Source organism: Hordeum vulgare, chromosome 4H (assembly GCF_904849725.1).
Source record: "Hordeum vulgare subsp. vulgare chromosome 4H, MorexV3_pseudomolecules_assembly, whole genome shotgun sequence".
NCBI classification, from domain to species: domain Eukaryota; kingdom Viridiplantae; phylum Streptophyta; class Magnoliopsida; order Poales; family Poaceae; genus Hordeum; species Hordeum vulgare.
In genome coordinates, this window is record NC_058521.1 from 418,836,187 (window position 1) to 418,859,184 (window position 22,998).

At 43.8% G+C, this 22,998-nt stretch overlaps 1 pseudogene; it reads right to left on the minus strand.

Moving 5' to 3' along the window:
• Positions 1-753: 753 nt before the first annotated feature.
• Positions 754-22,998, minus strand: part of LOC123450572 — an 80,842-nt pseudogene continuing 58,597 nt past the window's right edge.

Below are 22,998 nucleotides of genomic sequence, written 5' to 3' on the forward strand. Positions count from 1 at the left end.
ACCCACGTTCCGCATAGTCACCATCGGATGAAGTTTCCTCATAAGAGATAAAAGTTTTATAAGAAATTGGACTATTACAATGTTCAAGTTTATGCATTCGAATGGCGTCCACAATGATGTTGTTGATGGTAATTAAATTTCCTTTGGCAAGCATGAGGTCACGAAGCTCAAATAGACATTTATCGAAGTTAGGATCGGTTGGCTTCATCTTATGGAAAGCAATGTATTTGTGAACAATGATATCAAGATTTTTCAGGGAATAATTTGGGTATCTTTTCTCCAAGTCTTTCCACACGATATGAGCACACTCAAAGTTTTGCAACTGATTAAGCACATTTCTTGGTAAACCTCTAATGATAAGATTGATGGTGTTGAGGTTACCAAGCATGTTAACTTCATCATCATGAGAAGGATGTATGGGGTCACTGGGAGGCGCATAGGGATATTCAGTATACTTGCGCAAATGGAACTCATAGAATATATCAAGCATTTCATCTTTCCATTGTCTAAAATACTCCCCATCAAGAATAGGCACTCTACAACTAAAAATTTGGGAACTAGTCACATTCATCTTCCTCCAATGGCGGTCAAACCAAGGTTTTGGAGACCTTGCTCTGATACCAGTTGTGTTGGAAATATGCCCTAGAGGCAATAATAAATTAGTTATTATTATATTTCATTGTTCATGATAATCGTTTATTATCCATGCTAGAATTGTATTAAATGGAAACACAAATACATGTGTGGATACATAGACAAAACACTATCCCTAGTGAGCCTCTAGTTGACTCGCTCCTTGATCAAAGATGGTCAAGGTTTCCTGGCCATAGACATCAGATGTCGTTTGATAACGGGATCACATCATTAGGAGAATGATGTGATGGACAAGACCCAAACTATAAACGTAGCATATGATCGTGTCAGTTTATTGCTACTGTTTCTGCATGTCAATGTATGTGTTCCTATGACCATGAGATCATGCAACTCCCAGACACCAGATGAATACCTTGTGTGTATCAAACATCGCAACGTAACTGGGTGACTATAAAGGTGCTCTACAGGTATCTTCGAAGGTGTGTGTTGGGTTGACGTGAATCAAGACTAGGATTTGTCACTCTGTATGACGGAGAGGTATCTCGGGGCCCACTCGGTAATACAACATCACAATAAGCCTTGCAAGCAATGTGACTAAAGAGTTAGTCACGTGATCTTGTATTACGGAACGAGTAAAGAGACTTGTTGGTAACGAGATTGAACTAGGTATAGAGACACCGACTATCGAATCTCGGGCAAGTAACATACCGATGGACAAAGGGAACAACATATGAGATTAACTCAATCCTTGACATATAGGTTCAACCGATAAAGATCTTCGTATAATATTTAGGAGCCAATATGGGCATCCAGGTTCCGCTATTGGTTATTGACCGGAGGGTGTCTCAGGTCATGTCTGCATAGTTCTCGAACCCGCAGGGTGTGCGCACTTAAGGTTCGGTGATGTTTCGGTATAGTTGAGTTATGTATGTTGGTGACCGAAGGTTGTTCAGAGTCCCGGACGTCAAGAGGAGCTCCATAATGGTCCGGAGGTAAAGATTGATGTATAGGAAGTCCTATTTTGGTCTCCGGCAAAGTTTCGGGCTCATCGGTAGTGTACCAGGAGTGCCGAGAGGGTACCGGGGGACCACCGGGATGGGTGTGACGACCCGAGGGCTTCATGGGCTATGAGAGGAGGCATACGAGCCCCTGGTGGGCTGGCCGAAGCCTCCCATAAGGTCCCATGCAGTTGGAAGGAGGGATAAGGCAAAAAGCCAAAAGGTGGAAAGAGTTTCCAAATTAGGAAGGAGTCCTAATAGGATTCCACCTCCCTTGTGGGAGGTCGATTCCTCCCTTGTTTGGTTCAGCCGAACCTGCTTGGAGTAGGGGCCAAGGTTGCCTCCTCTCCCCTTCCTCCTATATATATTGAGAGATTTTGAGGGAAACCCCTAACCCTAATTGCCACGTGCTCCCTCTCTCTCCCTCTAGATATGTTTCTCCTGTAGTCTACTTCGGCAGTTATTAGGCGAAGCCCTGCTGGATTAGTTCACCACCTACACCACCACACCGTCGTGCTGGAGAACTCATCTACCTCTCCGCCCATCTTGCTGGATCAACAAGGCGGTGATCGTCATCGAGCTGTATGTGTGCTGAACACGGAGGTGTCGTCCGTCCGGCACTAGATCGGGATGGATAGTGATGGGATCGCGGGACGGGTCGTGATGAGATCGCGGGATGGGCTGTGATTTGGATCGCGAAGATGTTCCACTACATCAACCGCATTATATACGCTTTCGCTTAGCAATCTACAAGGGTATGTAGATTCACTCTCCTCTCTTGTAGATGATCATCACCATGGATAGGTATTGCGTGCGCGTAGGATTTTTTTTGTTTCCCATGCGATGTTCCCCAACAGTGGCATCATGAGCTAGGTTCATGCGTAGATGATATCTCGAGTAGATCACAAAAGAGTTTGTGGGCGTTGATGTTCAATTTGCTGCCCTCCACTACAAGAAATATGCTAACTTACGACCTTCAATATTGGTCTACGAATGGTCGTTGATTTCCATTTGCGACCTTTTTACGACCAAAAACGGGCAATCAAAAGCTGAGGGTCTCTAGTGAACGATAACGACCTTTCTGCTGGAATCGTCGTAGAATTTTACGACAAAAAAGGTCATAGGTTTAACGACCAATCATTTTGGTCATTAGAAGTGTGCCCACACCACGTCGGATCCAATGTGGCAAGCTGACGTGGCACACCTACGACCAATTGGATTGGTCATTGACATGAATCAGCCCGGTCCAATTCGATGCTTTACATGGGCCGAGCCCAATAATTCAGCCCTTTTAATATATATTTTTTCTATTGATTTTGGTTAGCTACATGGGCCTCGTCCAACTTTTCAGCCTTTTTTTGTTTTCTAGGTTGTGGGCTTATAACATTTTTTGGGTCATGATATCTGGTCCCACCAATTAGATAGGTCCCACTTGTCATAGTCTTACACATATTAGGCCCTTAATTGGGTACCATGAGCCAGGTTCCATTTCACACGTTTCCAAATGACATAATTAAAATTGCAAATAGAACAAGAATGGTAAATACTCCTACTACAATCTGTACATGTCTAATCCAACCCACATATGCCTACCATTACAATATTACAATCTTTACATTCTATTTAGGACGCCTTGAGCTACTGTAAAGGAGTGAAGACAATGTATATTCTCAGAGTGACAAAGGGCTGGTGACACTACCGCCCGAATGATTCCTGATGTTGGTGTCAAGATTGATCAAGTTGACCTGTAGGTGGTTCAAATATTAGATTGGCAAGAATGTCCAAAAGTTCAACAACAACTACAGCAGATGAGATCAACAACAACTACTACAGCAAGATCAACAACAAGTACTACAGCGGATCTGATCAACACATTTATTTGAATGGAGTAACTTGGAGATCAGTACAACAGATCAGTAACTTGGAGTACTCCAAAATGGATTTTGATTTGAATTGTACTCAAGCTGAAGAAAATGATGTACTCAAGTTGGAGTACTTACAGTCATAACTAAGAAGATCATGAGCATGTGCATGAGTAAAATGAGCCTGAGCATGTGTTAACAAGGTCAGAAGCATGTGTATGAGTAAAATGAGAGGATAAGAAGATATGTTTAGTTACAATCTTACAATTGATGCTTTGTAACTACAAATAACTGAAAAATGAGTACAATAGATGTACAGAGTTTGTAGGCTCCATTTGTAACTATAGTACTCCTTTCATTTGTTTGAAATTTTCAGTAGATGTCACAGTAGCATGATAAAAAATTCAGTTGGAACTAAAGATGCAATACACTAAATTACTCAAGCCTTGCTAAACAACAAGTCTTACACTAAACAACAAGACTTAATTACTTACTCTACTACTAACAACAAGCAAGAGAGTAACAAGGTTTAACAATTGGACACAGTTTAATTCAGTAAATGAAAGTTTTCAATTAATTATGATTAGCCAAAAAGGTTTCCATTAGTTCTAATTAAATTTAAACCCTTCTTTAATTATAATTAAAGGAAAGGTTTCAATGTAATTTAATTAAATAAAAAATAAGTTAATTAATTAGAGTTACTGGACTGAATTATGTTAACAAGACTATCAAGCATTGTTAAATGCCACAGTTGCATGGCACTGCAGTCTGTAGCAATATACACAAAACATAACCTTCTACTCCTGATCCTTGTTAAATGCAAGTGTGGATATTAACCTTGTTCATTAAGCATTGACACTTCAGGTGTGGATGTTAATTGAGTTCCTATAACAGTGGAACAATGATTTGTAAATTCCTTGACATATATGGTTAGTTTAAAAGTGTTCACAACATAAAAGCATACTCCAAAAGATATGGGTGAGGTAAAGTAACTTGACATATATGGTTAGCTTAAAAAAATTCACATCAAGCAATATATGGTCAGTATGAAAATGGTTGATTTACACCATTTTAAATTACTCCAAAATTATTGCAACTTTATTGATTCAAGTACTCCAAAATTAACAGCTCAGGCACACTCATTCAAGTTAATGGTGTGTTCAAGACTGATCAAGAAGAGAATGTGGAGAACTGCTAAAACTTTATAGATCAAGAAGAGATTCTGGAAATTTTAATTGAATTCAATTAAATTTATGCTACTGCTGCTGTTATAAAACTAGTGAAACTACCATAATCTTTGCAGCACCATAAAACTACTGAAACTACCATAATCTTTGGAGCACCATAAAACTACCATAAAACTACGGAAACTACCATAAACTACTGAAACTACCATAAAACTGTTGCAAATCAATCTATTATAATACAAAATAATGCCCATTTAACAAAATATAAACACCAAGCACTCATTCAACTGCACCAAATTAACAGTACCATAATCTGTATGGTTAATGCTCAAACACAGATGTGAAATCATATTTCCAAATGCATGCGCATATACCAGTATACCACTAGTATCTTTGCAATAGCATTTGCGTGGCATTTTACACATTAAATTATATTAAGCATGAGAAGCAGTTAGACATGCATCTCCATTTTCACCACACTAATAATGGTAGCAGAAAACAAAATCGACCAGGTAACAGACACGCAGCAAAGTAAGCAGCCCAAGGGCAGAATCGAAGCACTCACATCGACCTTGCCCTTCTTGGCGACGTTGGACCAGTCCTTGGCCGTGACGTCGCTCTTCCAATCAAACTCAAAGGTGAGGTGACCGGTGGCTTGTGGTCGGGCGCCCAGAAGCAGGCCTGCTAGTCCCCGGCCTCCACCGCCATGAAGGGGAAGTGCCCAAATTGCACGTTCTCAGAGTAGTGCATGTTGTTCCTGTACAGTGACGTCATGTGAACTGACCCAATCGCGCAAATCAGTGAAATCACCGGATCATTGCAGTTTCCCCCAAATCCAATCATGGGTCGCTCGACGATGATCGATTAGTTAACTTACCCTAAGGGAGACGCGGTGCGAATCGGCAAAATTGACAAAATTGACCTCTGGAGCGAAATAACTCACAAAATGAACCCATGGAAAAAAATTCACCCGGCTGACCCTTTTGTGTGGCGCCCGACACCTAGGCGTCACACTACACTGCATGACGCGTAAGACATCAGCGCCACACGCCTGGCCACGCTGGCACAGCTGGCCCCACCCCCAGGCCGTGCGACGCCTAAGCCTCAAGCATCGCACCCTCTACAATGTGACTCCGAGCGCTTAGGCGCCAGACTGTGACTTATCCAGCCACAGGCCAGCCCCCTCCCCCGCCCCGTCCTCATTCCCCTCCTTTCTGTTTTGAAACCGGCGGCTGCCTCTTCTCCTCATCTGTATCCCCTCTTCTAAATGCTTCAGATCTGGTGATTTCTTTCGTGGATTGATCCCCCAAACTTGTGTACGAGGTAATCTCTTACGTTCCCCATCTATCTATCCAAATAGCATTGTGTATTTTTTAGATTCGGGTTAGTTAGGTTGAGAGCCATATTTTGATTGGATTTGAGGAGTTAGTCCTATGTAGATTCATGAGGAGTTAGTCCTATGTAGATGAGGAGTTAGTCCTATGTAGATTCATAAGTAGATGAGGAGTTAGTTCTATGTAGATGATGAGTTAGTTGCATGTAGTATTTTTTTGAAGTGTACTTTTTGTGATATGTAGGATTCATAAGATGAATGATGCATTTTGGATGATGTGGTGTGGCTTTTGTGATATGTAGGATTCATATGTAGGATTCATAAGTTGAATGATATGTAGGATTCATAAGCGTATTTTTTGTGATATGTACGATGGTGTGGATTTTGAATGATGCCTATGACGTTGAACACCGGGCATATTTGATGTCGGAGAAGGAAATGGTAAGTAGATCATATGTTAAAAAATCATGTATTTATTTAATAAAATGAAACTGTAATCATATCACTCCTATCTGTTTGCAGAAGCTTATGCCCTTGAAGATTCGGTCTCACGGGGCATCGACTGTAATGCAGTACGATGAGCGGTACACACCATATATCGAGATCACATGACTCCTTCCATTCATTCAGCTTGTGAGTCGGTTAACGCCCAACCTGAACGCTGCAGCAATCACTTCACTTATTTATCGGTGCAGGCCGGAGACCCATAGTTTTCACCTCCGGACCGGAGAGATGACAATGACTCTTCAAGATGTTTCCATGATCACTGCACTTCCGATCGAGGGGAATCCTCTTTGTATGAGCACTGATTCTGAGGGATGGCGACACCAAATGGATGCCCTTATTGGTATGTCACCTCCACAGCTAGAGGTAGAAGATGGAGGGAAGAAAGATAGGGTCCCGGCTGGCACTTCTTTCACTTGGATTGCCGCCAACTTTGCTCATTGTCCTAAGGACGCAAATGACAAGGTGATCCGTACTTATGCTCGTGTGTACATGTGGTATGTGATCTCTAGGACTATATTCGCTGACGGCACTGGAAAGAATGCTCCATGGATGTGGCTGAAGGTATTGACTGTTTTCGACAACAAGTTTAGCCATCATACATTGTGCACTTTCAACCTTCATATGTATGACGATATCGTTTTCGCATAATAGGTTGAGAACGAAATGATGTTGAAGACTTTCCAACGCTCCGCTTACATGTTGAAGCACAGGAAGGAATTGAAGCAGTACTCACCAGATGATTATGCGCACAAAGGAAAGAACCCGGTTGCCGGGGCTCTCGTCTATCAAGGATGAGAAGTATGGACAATGAGGATGACGATGACGATGACGATGAGTTGGATGAATCGGAGCCTCTTGTGAGAAGAAAGAAGCTAGCTTCTAAGAGGGAACGAGGCCCCAAGTAGTTGGGTGAAACATTTGTACCATTTGCGATATTTGTGAACCATTTGCACTATTTGTGAACCATTTGGCTAGTAGTTCTGGCTATTTGTACCAATTGCACTATTTGTGAACTATTTGCTATGAATTGTGTCTATGAAATTGTTGTGAATCAATACTATGAAATTGTCGTGACTCAATGCTCTGAAATTGTCGTGAAATTGCTGTCAATCAATGCTCTGAACTGCTGTGAAAACAAGAGATGGCAGCAGGTTTAACATGTGTGGCGCCTAAGATTCAGGCGCCACACAGGTGCAACGCCCAAGGCTTAGGTGCCACACATGTTCAACCTACTGGCATTTTTACTGCCAGCATTTCCACATGTGTGGCGCCCAAGGCTTAGGCGCCACACATGTTCAACCTACTGGCATTTTTACTAGCAGCATTTTCACATGTGTGGCGCCCAAGGCTTAGGCGCCACACATGTGAATTCTACTGGCATCTGAAGTGTCGACTCTTTGTTACTCTTAGTTTCACACGTGTGACGCCTAGGTCTCAGGCGCCACACCTTCTGGCATGCGGAAAACTGCAGCACATAGTAGTGGAGTTCAAACATACAACACATACTAGTGGACTTCAAACATACATCACAATAATAGCGGAGTTCAAACATACAACACAATAGGTTCAAACATATAACATACATAATACGTCCAAAGATACATAATAGGTTCTTAAAGTACATAATAGTGGAGTTTCGTAGTAAGAAAGCGCGAAAGCGAACAAGGTTCAACAACACATAGGATTCAAAGATGAAAGCGCGCATGAGAATAGAAGCCTCCGACTATATTGTGTCGAGCAAGGCCTCTTTCCCTTCTTCTTCTTCCTCTCTTCTTCCTCTTCCTCTTCCCTTTTGCGCATTTTTCAAGCCTCTTCCATCACCCTCTCCGTGAAGCATTGATGCTCCTGCTCTCTCTTTGCTGCGCTCTCTGCCAGCATCTTGTTAAAGCTAGCTGCAAATTCTTTTTGATGTTTCTCCATCATCTGCTTGTGCTGCTCCTTCATCCTTTTCTCATATATCCAGTGGTCAAGGTGTATTTTCAGCTCATCCTTCATCCTTGCGTCATACTCCTCTTCCTTCTTCTTCCGCGCTTCGGCGGCGTCCTCCTCTCTCAACTTCTTTGCAGCCCTCTCCCTCAACCCCTGGTCCTCACTGGCTGCATCCTTCTCCTCCCCCACTACGTTGTTGCCTTGTTGGGTTGAGATGCCGTCATACCTACAACAAAAGATCAAGGCTCAGAGTTAGTACAATAACATACAAAGGAACATGAAAAACAACATGATAAAGATAAGTCAAATATGTGACATACGGAAATCGTCCTCATAGGGATCCACACATACCAATCCTACTAAGTCCACCACCTATCCCACCCCTGTCTCTAGCACCACTACCACCTATCCCACCCTGCCTCTAGCACCACCACGACCTATCCCACCCCTGCCTCTAGCACCACCACCACCACGACCTATCCCACCCCTGCCTCTAGCACCACCACCACCACGACCTATCCCACCCCTGCCTCTAGAACCACGACCACCACGTCCTCTAGTAAGCCCAAGTCGGCTAGGAACATGTTGAGTAGGAACTTGTTGGCTTGTACTTGCTTGACTAGGACCTTGTTGGCTTGTACTTGCTTGGATATGACCATGTTGGCTAGGACTTGGTTGGCTTGACCTTGAATCATTGTTTTTGGACTTCTTCTTTGGCTTCGTACACCTTCTTGTGTTGTAACATGGTACCCCGCACTCTCCACAATGTGATCTCTTAGTAGGCTCTTGGAATTGGTTCTTCCTCATTTCTCTGCCACCCCCATGGCCCCATCCATCCATGTCTCCTCTAAAACGCTTTGTCTTTCGTTTTTCCCGTTTCACAACCTTCCACTCCGGGTCTGGCCATAGTTGTACTCCATGATACTCCGGCCATTGTGACTGGTCAAAGTATGGTTCAAATCTAGGAGACCATGTATGCTTCGTGGTCATGATCGAGAACTCGGACTCCCTCACGGTTAGTGGATGGTTGATGTCCACATTCCTAGCGTGAGCTGCCGTGTACAAATGCGAGCATGCGAGATGAAGCAACCTTGGCCTCCCACAAGAGCAATAACACAAGGATAAAGATACCTTGAACACCCTGTTTCCGTGTTGCTGGCCATAGTTTATCGTTCCTCCGGGCTCATTCACTTGGTATGTCCAATCCTCGTTGTTGTACAATGTAGCCATTTGGGAGTCAGCCTTTCTTGATTGAAATACCATCCATTTGTCAACCTTTGGTGGGAACTGGTACTTGTACTTTTTCTCGTTATCTCCTACAATCTGATCATCCATTTATTGCAAGTACTTTAGAAAGTATGCTCTCAACTTGTCGAATGTGTATTGAACTATTGCCGTCACCGGCAACGCACGGATACCCTTCAACACCTGATTGAATCATTCTGCCATGTTACTTGTCATTTGACCATATCTTCGGCCATATTCGTCATAAGCTCGTGCCCACTTGGACCGAAGTTGAATGTGCCTGTTGAGAAACCCAAGCCCACCCGCATCAAGTTTTTTGTTTGCAACCAAAGCGTTGTACAATCTTGCAAATCGTTTGTCCGAAAATGCTTGACAACAATCTTGAAGATCATCCGCCAACTCCTTGCTACCACATGCCTAGTAGAAGTTTGCACAGAAATGCCTCATGCACCATCGATGATGCAAAGGAGCATGGTCGGGAATGACAATATCAACCGTGTTAAGTATGCCTTGATGCCGATCCGATATGACATAGATTTCCCTTTCAAACGGTAATACTTTAGTTCTCAAAATATGCAAGAACCATTCCCAGTTAACATTGTTCTCTGCCTCAACCAAAGCAAAAGCCAAAGGCATCAACCGGTTATTGGCATCACTTGCTATTGCAACCAACAAAGTGCCTTTGAATTGTCCGGTCAAAAACGTGCCATCAATGGAGATGACCACCCGACAGTGCGGAAAAGCCCTCACACATTGCTCAAATGCCCAAAATGCACGGCCAAATACGCGGACCCTCTTTCCATTGTGAATCCTTGTTTTCTCCCCATACGGCTCAACCACATGAACCATGCCCGGGTTAGTGGCGGCAATAGCTCCCCACAACCTAGGTAGTCGGGTGTATGCTTGCTCCCAATCACCATAGAACATCTTGAATGCGGCTTGCTTCGCTTTCCATGCCTTCCCGTATTTCACCTTGTAGTGAAAGAGGGCTTTCACAAGGTCTTGTACGCTTTTTATGCTCATTGTAGGAAGAGAGGAGATGGAGTTGGAAAGCCTATAATCGATGAACTCGGAGGTGAGTTGTCTATGGTTTTGCGACGAAAGCTTGCCATCAACCCTCTTGCCTCGACAAGTGTGAGGCATACAACTAACAATGTTCCATACTGGTCCTCCTTTCCGTGGTCTTGCACGGACAATCCAAGGACACCCTGAATCCTCACATGCGACCGTGTAACGCAGCTTCATGTTTGAATGAACAACTTTGTGTGGCCTATAATGCGTAACAGAATATTCATCCAACCACATCTTCAGTTCAAGGAATGTTTGGAACTTTGATCCCGGCAAAATAATATTCTTCCCATGTTTGTCCTGGTGAGAAGGTGGCCTAACTACAAAAAATATGCCTTCGCCTCCGTCAACCACGGCTTCATCTGCAAGGCTAAGATCCTCGAACAATGGTGTACGGTGATCCCGCCCTAATATCTTCATGAAAGCTTCAGCCTCCTTTGCCGTGAACCCTTCCTCATCAACTTCTTCATCGGGACCCTCATCGTCCGACTCGGATGTGTAGCGACCCGACTCAAGACGAGTCAAGCCTCTGGTGTTTCCGTACCATCCCAAGATCATGCTGGTACACACACAGTACATAATGTATATATTCAAGAGTTCAATCACACAGCTTTATTAATCGAAATCTCATAAAGAGTACTTTATTACAATAAAGGATTACAATAAAGTGGCTGAAGGCCATCTCATGAGATATCTAACGAAGACTAGCGGAAGCATCAGGTAGACGAGTCCATCCAACTCCAAGGGCATGTCGCTGAGCGTAGATCGTAGCCTCACTCCTGGTCGGAAAAGTACTCTGCAACATGATACGTTGCAGCCGTGTAGGTCAGCATATTGAATATGCCGGCAAGTCATCAAAGAGAGGGGGTAAAATAATAATCAACTATCTCTACATGCATATTTGGCTGGTGGAGCTAAGTTTTGCATAAAGCCAGTTTTATCCTACAACAAGAGGGGTTGGAAGCAAAATATTACTACATAGTTTGTTGTTAACGAGATGGTTCCGCCAACCAATTCTCGTGCCCGAATAGTTGTTAACACCCACATCATTATTAAGTTGTGTCGAGAGTTCAGGGGAAATTCAATGCCTTCGGCTCAAGTTGTCCATGACCGTGGACACGGCTAATCGATTAGGTTGGGCACTCTGCAGAGTTTTGCACACGTTCCCCACAAGATTTGATCGCCTCCGGGTTTGTCCTCGCACTTCAGGGTGTTTGAAGACCGGATGATCAAAACATGGTCTTTCAACGGGTCCCTCTGAATCCCTGTCGGTGCCCATCCATTCCTACCGTTCGTCTACATCTGGACAGGCGGTGCTAGCAGATGTAGACGAACGGTAGGAATGGATGGGCACCGACAGGGATTCAGAGGGACCCGTTGAAAGACCATGTTTTGATCATCCGGTCTTCAAACACCCTGAAGTGCGAGGACATACTCGGAGGCGATCAAATCTTGTGGGGAACGTGTGCAAAACTCTGCAGAGTACTCAAACCTAATCGATTAGGACGACTTGAGCCAAAGGAACTGAAGTTATCTGAAATTCTCAACACCATTAAATATATTTGATGAGGGTAACTATTGACAACTCGGGTACGAGAACTGGTTGGCGGAACCATCTCGTTAACAACCAACAATGTAGTAACATTTTGCTTTTAGCCCTCTCTTGTTGTAGGAGAAAACTTGCCTTTCGCTAAAAACTTATAGCCCCATCTGCCATATATGCATATAGTATAGATGATTACTTTTCACCCCTCTCTTATGTGACTTGCCGGCATATTCAATATGCTGACCGACACGGCTGCAACATCTTATGTTGTAGATATTTTTCTTCGACGAGTAAGAGTACGATTTAGGGTTACGGTCTACACTCAACTTGCCGTTGGGATTTATTGGGTCTCCACTCCCTTGACCGCTTCCGCTGAGATAATTAAGGTATATATCAGTTTTACGCTATTTACATGTGATTGCACTTTGATATATACATTGATGTACTGTGTGTGCCAGCATACCGATCCAGGGATGGCACAGAAACACAGAGGCTTGACTCGTTTTGAGTCGGGTCGCTACAGGATGCATAACCACGTGAGTATGGAACAGAATGGCCCACTGTCTCTTGCAAATTATATTTGTCCAAATCACCACGGTTGTTGTCATGAAGAACAGTACCATCATTCTCATCATCATCGTGCTCATCCTTATCCTCTAGCAATGGTTCATGTTGGATACAAGATTGTTGTGCTGAAAGAGGTTCAATGTTGTCCTCTTCGTTGATGCATGGAGGACTAGCTTCACCAATCGGAGAGGCAACCCGATTCAAATCCAACTGCAAGTTAGGAACATTTGTTTTGATGGCAAATAATTCTAGAGCCTTGTCTAGTGATTCGGCCACCGTATCCTTGTATGCAAGCCAATGTTGCTCGGAGTTGACACGCATGGTCTTCCAACGAATGTGCATTCCGGATCCCACATTATGCCTGCCATCAAACTCAACTACTCCCTCTGTTCCCAAATATAAGACCTTTTAGAGATTCCACTATGAACTACATATATATGTATGTAGTCATATTTTAGGATGTAGATTCATTAATTTTGTTCCATATCTAGTCTATAGTGAAATCTCTAAAAGGTCTTATATTTAGGAACGGAGGTAGTACATCACTAGGGTCCATCCAATTCAAATCCTTTCGGACTTGTTCCAACAATTCAGCATAGCTAGGACAGAAATCGAACACCATGTCGAGCTCATCCGGGTTCAGATCAATATTGCCTTTTAAAAAGGCATCCTTGTCCACGTGATGAACATAAACACATGTTCTTCCCATCCCTAAACAACAGAACATACAATATTTTCTATAAGCAATCATCCAAATACTACAATATTGTCACGCCCAAGATGCGACCCTATCCTCAATTTGGCACGAGGGCCTCGTCAGGGATAGAAGCGCATCTCGTCGTGTCGCAAGAATGGATATCGTTACAAGTACATGTACTGTAAAGAAGATATATATATATATATATATATATATATATATATATAGAATTGGCTTACACTCGCCACAAGCTACATCAGAGTCATAGCAGTACAATACATAAACATCATGAAGAAGAGCAGCGTCCGACTACAGAAGAAAACAAACGAGAAAAGAAGAACGACGTCCATGCTTGCTATCCCAGGCTGTCGGCCTGGAACCCATCCTAGATCGATGAAGAAGAAGAAGAAGAAGCTCCAAATGAACAATCAACGTGCTCGCGTCAAGTAACCTTTACCTGTACCTGCAACTGGTGTTGTAGTAATCTGTGAGCCACACGGGACTGAGCAATCTCATTTCCAAAGGTATCAAGACTAGCAAAGCTTAATGGGTGAGGTATGGTTAAGTGGTGAGGTTGCAGCAGTGGCTAAGCATATATTTGGTGGCTAACTTACGAGTACTAGAAATAAGAGGGGGAAGATTTATGCATAGCGGACGTAAACTACGGATGAACAAATGAATGATCCTGAACACCTACCTACGTTAGACATAACCCCACCGTGTCCTCGATCGGAGAAGGAACTCACGAAAGAGATAGTCACGGTTACGCACATAGTTGGCATATTTTAATTAAGTTAACTTCAAGTTATCTAGAACCAGTGTTAAACAAAGTTTCCACGTTGCCACATAACCGCGGGCACGGCTTTCCGAAAGATTTAACCCCGCAGGGGTGCTCCAACTAGTCCATCATAAATTACCACAAGCCGCATAGAAATCCTCCATCACGACACTCGCGATCTCGTCGGATTCCTTAGTGGAAAACCTCAACTCTGAGATTACCCAAAGCATCACCGGAATCCCGATGCACAAGATATCTCGTCAAAGGTAAAACTAATCCAGCAAGGCCGCCCGGCGTGTCGACGATCCTGATAGGAGCCGCGTATCTCGTTCTCAGGACACGACGGATGAGCGGCGCGTACGGTGGCCTGATAGAAATCACCCAAGTTGCCCTGGGTTGGTCCCGCACAGTGCTCTGTTTTGGACCAGCACCATCAGCACTGGTCCTCCCTGTATTCTGTAGAATTACTCCTCGGGTAGTGCTAACTCCCTATGCATTTCAAATTAACAGAATTATTATGTTGGGCAAATGTAGTACCAATGTTGGGCCTTGCCAGACCAGCTCTAATCTAAAATGAATTATCAAGGGGGTCCCCATAACAACCCCGATCGTGTTAGGAGCGCTCAAATATGGAACATAGCACCGGTAGCCGAAACTAAGGGGGCAAAGGTGGAACAAAACACCAGGCTAGAAAGGCCGAGTCTTCCACCTTTTACCAAGTATATAGGTGCATTAAATTAAATAGCATTAATATGGTGATAAGACAAGGAACCCATGTTATCACATGGAAGCAACTACACCTGCAACTAGCCACGCTAACAACATGGTTAGGCAAGCAGTAACATAGCCAATCGGTGGTTTGCTAGGTTGAACAGGTGGAAGGTTATCATGGCATTGTAGAGAGGCTGATATTTAACATGTGGTATGCAACGAGACATAATCGCTAGAAGCGATAAAACTAGCATGGCAATGATAGTAATGGTATCTGGGGCAATGGTCATCTTGCCTGAGATCCCGCTTGGAAGAAGAATGCCTCCATGAAGCAGACGAACCGATGTAGTCGAACGGGTCCTCACAATCTGACACGCTTTCGGTACTCTAACGAGACGAAGCAAACCGGAAACAAGAATTAACACACGAATTCACCACACGATGCACAACACATATGATGCACCATACATGCAAGTCACGGCATGACAATTCACACAATCAAACACTACACATTAAGTGAAGTTCAATATGCAACGAGTTGCATATTGACGAAACTCCACGTTTAATTATTTAGTTTTATCCCGATTAGATAGACGACAATATTAAATGTGGTTAAACATGGCAAGAGGTGAAGTGTAATTAGACTACCTATCTAGGCATTTTAAATGAGGTCGGAAATGACATATAGCACCTCCGAGACGACCTCACATGTTAATTTACATTTCTGTCCAGATCCGAACTAACACATTTAATTGGTTGTTAAACAGCAAAACAAATAGATTCACGTGATTCTACGCGTCATTACAAGCAATTTACACATAGAGATCATCTCCAACGGAGCTACGGGTCAAAAGATACAAGCACCGCAAGATATGATGGCATGAATGCAAAATGTGTGCAACGGCAGTCACGATCTCTTCAAAATATACAACCAGCAAGAGAAAATGAAACTACACGAGATTCTAAGCAAGTTTCATATAGGACACGCTCAAATCGGAGCTACGGTTCAACAACTACGAGCAAAACAAGAAATCACTACAATCTGCCAAAATCAACCACATATCACTTTCTACACCCTACAACTACAAGCTACTCAACTCCAATATGGTCAAGCAAGGCATGAGACGATAGAGGGCAAGAAGCACTACAACAAACAACTAACAACAACTAACATGGCATCATGGATCACTAGGGAAAGAAGTCACAAAATGGCATATCACACACTATTTCACACTTAGTGAAAATTACACTTCATGAAAGTGCAGTTTTTGATCTGAAGGCATATTTACAGCAGCAAAACCATAAGATACAGGTCTCCAAATGGCATGAAAATTCACAGCATGCTAGAGAAACATAAAGTCTACAAGTAACTCCATTGGACCAACCTCAAAAGAGCTACAGATCAAAAGATAGAAGCAAGACAAGACAACAACAAAATATAACAGATCTCAGACTTAGAAATATTTCAGCACCTCCAAATCAGCACTATTTCTAGCAACTTGAGAGCAACCAAACCACACCTAAACATGCAGTTCTATTGCAACCAAAATTACCAGGGGCTAGACTAAACACCAAAGAAAAACTCTCTAGTTGACAACTCCGTCAAACGAAGCACGAAATAAATCCTGCAAAAAACACAAGAGGGCAACATGGCAAAATATCGCGTGAACTAACTTGCTCAAAAGCTAAAACTAATTGCACAGAAAAATCCTATGGATTTTTCGACCCCGAAAACATATAAAACAAGTGGGGTTGAACAACAAAAATATTGCCACACGTAAACGCGAGATAATAACCTATACACGGAAAAATAAACTAGCGGCAATCCCTACACGCAAAAATACCAACGTCTACTCTAAAATACATGGAAAAGGTGTTCCTAAAACATGGACATTTCTACTACGACATTCAAGCAATCCGTACTTGCGCGAAAAATAAATACGGGCACTATCCTATTAAGACAACACGTAAATCTATGCATACGTCACGCTAAACAACGTCAAACAAATATGCAAGTTGCAAAATTGGATTCTACGCGCAAAACTACCCGAAAACCATATACTACATGTCGCGAACCGACTTACGGAACTAAATTTAGGGCATATTACTGTACTTCTATAAACTGGAATTATCTAATTCGAAAATCACCGAAATACTTAACGGGCCGGACAGGGGGCACAAATTATTTATTCTACGCCTATGGCGCGTCATAAGGCGGCAGGGGGCTATTACCTCGGGCTGGGCCCGGTCCGAGGGGATGCTGGGCCGAAGGGCGAAGGCCACTGGTGGCGAGCTGGGCCGCAACGGGGGGGAGGCCCATGATGTGTCGCTGGAGCGGGCGTTGCCCTCGTCGGCGCGGGTCAACGGGGAACGAGGCGGTCCCAACCTCGATCCGTTTCTGGATCCCGCGGCGAGGCGGCTCTCAACGGCGGCCTGGTCGGATCTTCGGCGGGGTGGTCGTGACCGGCTGCGGGCAGGATCACCGGAGGGGTGCGGCGAAGCTTGCCATGGCGGCTCCTCGGATCTACGGGAGGAAGAGAGAGAAGCTGGTCAGGGAGAGAAAAGAGAGGAGACTAGAGAGAGGAACGGGGCGAGGCTCGCCGGCGGCGGGACCTCGCCGGAGTGTCACGGCGGCGGGGCCGAACAGGGTCGGCGGGGCAGCTCGGTCGCCGGGCATGGCGCTGGAGGCGCGGGGGCACGGGCTCGCTGGGGGAGCTCGGAGCTCTGCTGCCCGGGTAGGCGGCGGCGCTTGCCAGATGGGCCCGAGAGGACCCAATCCGGGCTGGGGCGGGCCCGTAGCTGCGCAGAGGAGGGAGGGAGGAGAGAGAGAGTGGGAGAGGCTACGGTTTTGCACGGATTTCGAGGAGAGAGCGGGTTGGCTGCCTCAAAAATAGGAGGGGGTCTATTTATTGACAAATGGGGGGGCTAGGTTAGCCGGAATTTCGTTCTAGATCCAACCGTCCGGTCGGATTCGGACGATTCCGAATGCAGGAACGGGTAAGTGGCCGTGTAGGGTGGTTTACCGGAGAAGAGAGGGAAAACGGGCGGCGCGGCAACGAGTTTTAAAACACCGACAAACTCCCGACGAATAACCGGAGACGGTGCTGCTACGATCGACTGTTCGGGTACCAGACGAACTCCGATCGCGACGAAATTCGACAGGCGGCCTATCTATAACTAATGACGACCGCATGCCAAGTTTCACCCCGATCAGAGAAAGTTTACGCACACTTTTAAAACAGGGTTTAAACGATGCCGCGGGCGCGTGCAAGTGCGGTCGGGCTCAGAACGAACAACGATGTGAACCGGCAACTAACAACGGATATAAGTTTTGAAAACTGGTGGCAACGGAGATGCCGATGCAATGCAGATGATGCGAATGATGCGATGATGATGCCACAAATAAAATAAGCCACACGATGAAAACGGAATAGAAGGGGAATCTTCTGGAACGTCGGTCTCGGGCTGTCACAACTCTCCTACACTACAAGAGGATCTCGCCCCGAGATCCAAGAATGAAAGGGGAAGAGGATGAGAAAGCAAGAGGTAAAACTTAGTCGCTTCTTTGACAAACGAGTGAAACCAACGATCCTTGAAGGTATCAAAGAGATAAGGAATGATATGAGAAAGAAGCAAGAATTCACGGAAAATTTCGGCAGCACTTCGGTAGGAAAATGGGACAAAAAATTCGAAAAGATAGGAGAATTAGACAATATTCACAACCAACAACTAAATAGAACAAGGGAACACCATGATCTTGATAGAACAACATAATAGACCCAAAGAGCAACAACACAATGCCTCAGGCACAATAGAATAGGAACTAGCTCATACGGAGAAGAGAATGAAGAGAGAATGACAACTACTAATTCCAATCAACTTGGCAAGCATCCTTCCAAGAAGAATTGGACGGAGTTGTAGGAAAACCAACAACGAAAAGAACAAGATAGTAGTGGGCTTATGGAAACCTTTTTCAAACTAACGAAGTGACAACCAGCCACTAACAGAAACAAGGATTGATTGGGGAAACAAGATATGAAAAATTTCTTACGCCAAGAGGATACATTGAGAACTTGGATTAATGACAAGCACCATGATAGCAACAATCCATAGGAAAGCTTTTGATGAAACCCAAACCAAGATAGCTCAATGAAGAAATCATGGGTTGAAAATATCTCATGATCATAGAATTGGTGGGTTTAATTATCTCATTCTTGAAAGGGAATCTCTTCGAGACTCCTACACTAACAAGAATGCTATAATACCACCTCAAAGGATAAAGGAAGAACAATTTCACATATAAATGCAAGAGAAAGGATACTTGAGGTTCTCCAACAAGAATCTTGAAGAACACTTGAGAATGGATTGAAACCTTGATGAACCACCATGAAGGACCTCCGTATACAAATGAATGATGCAACGATATGAAGGTAGAAAAGAATAAGATTATGACCTTGCCAAGATTTTGATCAAGCCTCGAAAAGAGATACTTAAAGGAACTTGGAACTCCGGAAAAGAAAGATAAGCACAAGAGAAAAGAATTGATATCATGAGCCACTCCGAAAGAAGAATTCAGATTACCATGAACACGAATAAGAATTATGTTATGATTATCCTTCATCAAGTGTAATTGATGACAAGCAACGGATTTAGCATACGACTTATTCTTCTTGAAATGGTTGAGGAGAGATATGATCACAAACTAGAAGAAGTCTTGAAGGAGACACCGGTGAGAATTGAAATAATGAGGCAACCATGAATTAATGGAGATACAATAGAATGAAGAGATCATGAGCCACCTGAGAGAAAACTAGAACAAGGCACCGGAATAATTGAGAGACGAACGAAGAGACAACAATTGAGAAGAATTGAGGATGAAAGCTGAAAGCTGAGAACGAAAAATCTTCTGAAATGATGGCCTTCGGAGGATCGAGAATGAAAACAACTCAGAAATGCGCCGGATAGCAAGAAAGGGATTACTCATGATTGGAACAATTAAGATGATGGCACCAAGCTGAAATGACGAATCTCCAAGAGAATGGCCCAAGATATGAGATAAGCAATCCTTCGGTCTTCCAATCTGAAAACGTGGCAACAGGACCATCACGAAAAACTGAGACACTCCGGAATAAAGAAGAATGCAAGGTTGAGCCAAATAAGAGAATAATTCAAGTCGATCTTGAAGAAGGAATATGACTGATGAAATCCATACTTACGTCATAGCTGAAAGAATTAATGATCTCCGAGAAAAGATTAAAAGAGCCAGGAAAGATCCTGGGAAAGAACCCGTGGGTTATGGGCCCACTCAAAGAAACCACCGTTAGAAAAGATTGCTTAGAAGATAGATATTGCACCAGTATGAAGAGAACTAGATGAGGTTAGCACCTCGAAATAATTAAGGCATTGAAAACAAGAAACTACTGGGATATCTTCAACACTCCGGATAGAAAAGGAGGAATGAATAAACAACATAGGAAAGAATTACAAGGACGAAAAGGATATAACGAACACAGACAACTAAATTGAATTCACCAGAAAAGATGACGAGAATGAATAAATATGAACACGAAGCTCCTGAGAATCTTCACCATGAATCACCGGTTACGAAAGGAAGAAGAGATAGCGGAAGCAACAATGAAATGAAATGCACTTGGATGAAATCCAATCACTGAAGAAAAGGGCGGGAGGGCGGGAAAAAACAAAGACAACTTTGGACAGATGAGATGAACTCCGGAATAAAGAGAGAATGATCTTGCAAAATTGGAGAGGATTGAGTTCAGTTGAAGAGAAGCACGCCGGTTGAAAAGACTTGAGATAACAACTCTGGTTGACAAGAATTGGTATGACAATTTGAATGAACAAAATAATTTGCATTCTCACATAAAAATATGAGAACACCTCTTGGAAAGATCTGAAATCACCACTTGACATCGAAGCAACTTGAATTACCATATTCCAACAACACAAGGGGTGCGGCTTATGAAACAAGCCAGAACAAACTCATGAGAAAGATTTCGTCCGATATTTTCATGGACAGGATCGCACGGGCTCGATCCTTAGAGTAGCCATCAAGTGCAAGGCAGTGCACCCGACATACGAAGCGTCCCCGAGTCGTAGCAAGCTACAAGGACTCTTTAAGACACAACGAGAACCGTTGTAAGTCGACCGTCAACAAACGAATCCACTAGATGTCGAACCCCAACCTAACATCATGCATTTGTTGGAAGATTGTCCTATAAGTAACTACTTGAATTCCCACCTAAGAATTCCCGAAATATCTGGTCATGCAATCTGGTACACGGATACAAGGAGTAATATCACACAACTCCTATTCTAACCCGTCACCTATATCACATCCGTCAACACACGACCAAAATCCCGGACCTTCATTTACTACAGACCCTCGTGATCACACCGACACAGAGTATGGAAGTACTCCCGAACAATCTGCACCAGTACTGGGGACATGGCGGTTATCTCGCCACTACTAGTATTGAAGCAATTACGAACATCCTTCGTTCTGCGATACTAAGAAATCTAAATGATAACGATGTGCTCAAGAATCCCCTCGAGCTCAACTCCCCGGAAGAAATCAAGTCAGACAGGAGGCACCAAGACAGAACTCCGTCACATCGGCATCATATAGATTCCAAAAATATCCACGTGATCCTAAATTTTTTTTTTGAGTGAGAAGAGGAGTAGAATTAAATTATTACGTCAAGATTCCTCACCAGAGAATAGAAGAGGAGAAAAAAGAATCCTACTCTCCGATATATAACTAGATTCAAAGCAGTTTTTCAATATACTCGACTCGGCCAAGTTCGATCAATCAAGGGGGCTCCTAGGTCGGTACTGCTCTGATACCAACTTGTCACGCCCAAGATGCGACCCTATCCTCAATTTGGCACGAGGGCCTCGTCAGGGATAGAAGCGCATCTCGTCGTGTCGCAAGAATGGATATCGTTACAAGTACATGTACTGAAAAGAAGATATATATATATATATATAGTTGGCTTACACTCGCCACAAGCTACATCAGAGAGTCACAACAGTACAATACATAAACATCATGAAGAAGAGCAGGGTCCGACTACGGACGAAAACAAACGAGAAAAGAAGAACGACGTTCATCCTTGCTATCCCAGGCTACCGACCTGGAACCCATCCTACATCGATGATGAAGAAGAAGAAGAAGCAACTCCAAATGAACAATCAACGCGCTTGCGTCAAGTAACCTTTACCTGTACATGCAACTGGTGTTGTAGTAATCTGTGAGCCACACGGGACTCAGCAATCTCATTTCCAAAGGTATCAAGACTAGCAAAGCTTAAGGGTGAGGTATGGTTAAGTGGTGAGGTTGCAGCAGCGGCTAAGCATATATTTGGTGGCTAACTTACGAATACTAGAAATAATAGGGAGAAGATCTACGCATAGCGGACGTGAACTACGGATGAACAAATGAATGATCCTGAACACCTACCTACGTCAGACATAACCCCACCGTGTCCTCGATAGGAGAAGGAACTCACGAAAGAGACAATCACGGTTACGCACACAGTTGGCATATTTTAATTAAGTTAAATTCAAGTTATCTAGAACGAGTGTTAAACCAAGTTTCCACGTTGCCACATAACCGCGGGCACGGCTTTCTGAAAGAGTTAACCCTGCAAGGGTGCTCCAGCTAGTCCATCACAAATTACCACAAGCCGCATAGAAATCCTCGATCACGACACTCGCGATCTCGTCGGATTCCTTAGTGGAAAACCTCAACTCTGAGATTACCCAAAGCATCACCGGAATCCTGATGCAGAAGATATCTCGTCAAAGGTAAAACTAATCCAGCAATGCCGCCCGGCGTGTCGACGATCCCGATAGGAGCCGCGTATCTCGTTCTCAGGACACGACGGATGAGCAACGCGTACGGTGGCCTGATAGAAATCACCCAAGTTGCCCTGGGTTGGCCTCGCACATAGCTC